The sequence below is a fragment of the Triticum dicoccoides genome, chromosome 2B, assembly GCF_002162155.2.
Source record: "Triticum dicoccoides isolate Atlit2015 ecotype Zavitan chromosome 2B, WEW_v2.0, whole genome shotgun sequence".
Lineage (NCBI taxonomy): Eukaryota > Viridiplantae > Streptophyta > Magnoliopsida > Poales > Poaceae > Triticum > Triticum dicoccoides.
The window spans coordinates 209,747,622-209,753,164 of NC_041383.1; positions in this window are offsets into that span (position 1 = coordinate 209,747,622).

Consider the following 5,543-nt stretch of genomic DNA (forward strand, 5'->3'; position numbering starts at 1 on the left):
GCCCAGAGATACCTCTTCGTTTACACGGAGTGACAAATCCCAGTCTCGATTCGTGCCAACCCAACAGACACTTTCGGAGATACCTGTAGTGCACCTTTATAGTCACCCAGTTACGTTGTGACGTTTGGTACACCCAAAGCATTCCTACGGTATCCGGGAGTTGCACAATCTCATGGTCTAAGGAAAAGATACTTGACATTAGAATAGCTTTAGCATACGAACTACGATCTTTGTGCTAGGCTTAGGATTGGGTCTTGTCCATCACATCATTCTTCTAATGATGTGATCCCGTTATCAACGACATCCAATGTCCATGGTTAGGAAACCGTAACCATCTATTATCAATGAGCTAGTCAATAGAGGCTTGCTAGGGACATGTTGTTGTCTATGTATCCACACATGTATCTGAGTTTCCTATCAATACGATTATAGCTTGGATAATAAACGATTATCATGAATAAGGAAATATAATAATAACTAATTTATTATTGCCTCTAGGGCATATTTCCAACAATTAGATGATGGGTTGCTAGAGTGACAGAAGCTTAAACCCTAGTTTATGCGCTATTCCGTAAGGGGCTGATTTGTATCCACATGTTTAATGCTATGGTTAGATTCTATCTTAATTCTTCTTTCGTAGTTGCGGATGCTTGCGAGAGGGGTTAATCATAATGTGGAGGCTGGTTCAAGTAAGAACAACACCCAAGCACCGGTCCACTCACATATCAAATTATCAAAGTAGCGAACACAAATCAAACCAACATGATGAAAGTGACTAGATGAAATTCCCGTGTACCCTCAAGAACGCTTTGCTTATTATAAGAGAACGTTCTAGCCTTTCCTTCACTACAAAAAGGATTGGGCTACCTTGCTGCACCTATTGTTACTATTGCTATTTGTCACTTGTTACAAATTATCTTGCTATCAAACTACCTGTTACCGACAATTTCAGTGTTTGCAGAAATTACCTTACTGAAAACCGCTTGTCATTTCCTTCTGCTCCTTGTTGGGTTTGACACTCTTACTTATCGAAAGGACTATGATTGATCCCCTATACTTGTGGGTCATCAAGACTCTTTTCTGGCGCCATTGCCGTGGAGTGAAGCGCTCTTGGTAAGTGGACATCGATAAGGAAAAATTTATATAACATGCTGAAATTTACTGTTATTTGTTACAATGGAAAACAATCCTTTGAGGGGTTTGTTCGGGGTATCTTTACCTCGACTGGATACACAAAGAGTTGCCCCTCAACCTACTACACCGTATCTACTGAAAATATTGGTTTCCTTCGGGTATGATAGAGAAACTGCTAGCTAATCCTTATGCAGGAGATGGAACACTACATCCTGATATGCACCTAATCTATGTGGATGAAGTTTGTGGATTATTTAAGCTTGCAGGTTTACCCGGAGATGAAGTCAATAATATGGTTATCCCTTTATCTTTGGGGAAAATCATTGACATGGTATAGGCTATGTGATGATATTGGAGCTTGGAATTGGAATCGACTGAAATTGGAATTTCACCAAAAGTTTTATCATATGCATCTAGTTCATCGTGATCGGAATTATATATATAATTTTTGGCCTCATGAAGGAGAAAGTATTGCTCTAGCTTGGGGGAGGCTTAAATCAATGTTTTATTCATGCCCTAATCATGAGCTCTCAAGAGAAATTATTATACAAATTTTTTATGCTCGACTTTCTCGTAATGATCATTCCATGCTCGATACTTCTTGTACTGGTTCTTTTATGAAGAAGACTATTGAATTCAGGTGGGATCTTTTGGAAAGCATTAAATGCAACTCTGAAGATTGGGAACTCGACGAAGGTAAAGAATCAGGTATTAAGCTTGAATTTTAGTGTTAAATCTTTTATGAATGCCGGTGCTTTTCACAAGTTTAGCACTAAATATGGACTTGACTCTGAGATAGTAGCTTCTTTTTGTAAATCATTTGATACTAACGTTGATCTCCCTAAGGAGAAGTAGTTTAAATATCATCCCCCTATTAAAGAAAAGATTGAGGAGCCATTTATAGTTAAGGATGAAACTATTGTTTACAATGTTGATCCAGTTGTGTCTACTGCTTATATTGAAATACCACCTTTCCCTGTTAGGATAAATGAACATGTTAAAGTCTCAATCGTGGTTAATAAAAGTAATATTAGAGCACGTAGGCCCTATGAACAAATTAAAGTAGAACTTAGTGTTACTATGGTTAAAGATCTCTTGGTTGATAATGTTGATGGGCATGTTATGTATTTCTATGCTGATGCTGCTAGAATTGCCAAACCCGATACTAAAGATAAGAACAAGCCTGTTGTTGGCATGCCTGTCATCTCAGTTAAAACTGGAGATCATTGCTATCATGGTTTATGTGATTTGTATGCTAGTGTGGGTGCTATTCCTTTTACCTTATATCAAGAAATTATGAATGATATAGCACCTGCTGAAATAGAGGATATTGATATCACTATTAAACTTGCAAATATGGACACCATTACACCACCTGGGATTGTTAGAGAGGTTGAAGTCTTACCCCACTGATTTTCTAGTTCTTGGTTCTCCGAAAGATGATTTTTGTCCCATAATATTTGGTAGACCTTTCTTGAACACTATCAATGCTAAGATAGATTGCCATAAAGAAACTGTCAGTATCAATTTTGGTGATGTATCCCATGAGTTTATTTTCTCTAAGTTTTGTAGGAAACCCCATGATAAGGAATTGCCTAGTAAGGATGAAATAATTTGTCTTGCTTCCATTGCCGTGCCTCCTACTGATCCACCGGAACAATATTTGCTAGACCATGAAAATGATATGCACTTGCATGGAAGAAATGAAATAGATAAAATATTCTTTTAACAACAACCTATCCTTAAACACAACTTGCGTGTTGAAACTTTGGGAGGTCCTCCTCCACCTAAAGGTGATTCTTTTTTTGAATTAAAGCAATTACCTAACACTATGAAATATGCTTATCTTGATGAGAAAAATATAGATCTTGTTATTATTAGTGCTAACCTTACAAAACATGAAGAAAAGAGGTTATTAGAAATTATGAGGAAGCACCGTGCTGCTATTGGATATACTCTTGATGATCTTAAGGGCATTAGTCCCACTCTCTGTCAGCACAAGATTAATATGAAACCCGAGGCTAAACCCGTTGTGATCACCAACGACGATTGAATCCTAAGATGAATGAAGCAGTAAGAACTGAAATACTAAAGCTTCTGGAAGCAGGTATAATGTATCCCATAGCTGATAGTAGATGGGTAAGTCTTGTTCAATGTGTCCCTAAGAAAGGAGGTATTACTGTTGTTCCTAATGACGAGAATGAACTCATTCCACAAAGAATTGTGACTGGCTGTAGGATGGTAGTTGATTTTAGAAAATTAAATAGAGCCACTAGAAAAAGATCATTGCCCTTTGCCTTTCACTGATCAAATGTTAGAAAGGTTAACTAAGCACACACACTTTTGCTTTCTTGATGGATATTCTGGTTTCTCTCAAATACCTGTATCACAACCTGATCAAGAGAAAACCACTTTTACTTGCCCTTTTGGAACTTATGCTTATAGAAGTATGCCTTTTGGTTTATGTAATGCACCTGATACCTTCCGAAGATGTATGACGGCTATATTCTCTTATTTTTGTGAAAATATTGTTGAGGTTTTCATGGATGGTTTCTCCATTTACGGAGCTTCATTCGATGATTGCTTAAGCAACCTTGATCGAGTTTTGTAGAGATGTGAACAAACTAATCTTGTCTTGAATTGGGAGAAGTGCCACTTTATGGTGAACAAAGGCATTGTCTTGGGGCATAAATTTCTGAGCGAGGTATTGAGGTGGATAAAGCTAAAGTTGATGCAATTGAGAAAGTGACATGTCCTAAAGACATTAAAGGTATTCTTAGTTTCCTTGGTCATGCTGGTTTCTATAGGAGATTTATTAAAGACTTCTCTAAAATTTCTAGGCCTCTTACTAATATTTTGCAAAAGGATGTTCCATTTGTTTTTTATGATGATTGTGTTGAAGCCTTCGAAACACTTAAGAAAGCCTTAACTTCTGCACCTATTGTTCAACCACCTGATTGGAACTTGTCATTTGAAATTATGTGCGATGCTAGTGATTATGCTGTCGGTGCTGTTCTAGGAGAAAGAGTTGATAAGAAATTAAATGTTATCCATTATGCTATTAAAACTCTAAAAAATGCCCAAAGAAATTATGCTACTACTGAAAAAGATTTTTTAGCAGTTGTGTTTGCTTGTGATAAATTCAGATCATACATTGTTGATTCTAAAGTAATTGTTCACACCGGTCATGCTGCTATTAAATAACTTATGGAAAAGAAAGATGCTAAGCCTAAACTCATTAGGTGGGTTCTTTTGCTGCAAGAATTTGACTTGCACATCACTGATAGGAAAGGAGTTGAGAAAACCTTAGCTGATAACTTGTCTAGGTTAGAAAATATTCTTGATGACCCACTACCTATTGATGATAGCTTCCCTGATGAACAACTAGCTGTCATAAATGCTTCTCATAATACTCCTTGGTATGCTAACTATGCTAATTATATCGTTGCTAAATTTATACCCCCTAGTTTCACATACCAACAAAAGAAAAAATTCTTCTATGATTTAAGACATTACTTTTGGGATGATCCACATCCTTATAAATAAGGAGTAGATGTTATTATTAGATGTTGTGTACCTGAGCATGAACATGAACAAATCCTATGGAAATGTCACTCCGAAGACTACAGAGGGCATCATGCAGGAGATAGAGCTGCACACAAGGTATTACAATCTAGTTTTTATTGGCCTACTCTTTTTAAGGATGCCCGTAAGTTTGTCTTATCTTGTGATGAATGCCAAAGAATTGGTAATATTGACAGACGTCAGGAAATGCCTATGAATTATTCACTTGTCATTGAACCATTTGATGTTTGGGGATTTGATTATATGGGACCTTTTCCATCCTCTAATGGGTACACACATATTTTGGTTGTTGTTGATTACGTCACTAAGTGGGTAGAAGCTATTCCAACTAGTAGTGCTGATTGAAGGAAATATGCCTTAGAGGCAATAATAAAGTTGTTATTTATATTTCCTTATATCATGATAAATGTTTATTATTCATGCTATAATTTTACTAATCGGAAACTTAGTACATGTGTGAATACATAGACAAACATAGTATCACTAGTATGCCTCTACTTGACTAGCTCGTTGAATCAAAGATGGTTAAGTTTCCTAGCCATAGACATGAGTTGTCATTTGATTAACAGGATCACATCATTAGAGAATGATGTGATTGACTTGACCCATTCCGTTAGCCTAGCACTTGATCGTTTAGTTTATTTGCTATTGCTTTCTTCATGACTTATACATGTTCCTATGACTATGAGATTATGCAACTCCTGAATACCGGAGGAACACTTAGTGTGCTACCAAACATCACAACATAACTGGGTGATTATAAAGGTGCTCTACAGGTGTCTCTGATGGTGTTTGTTGAGTTGGCATAGATCGAGATTAGGATT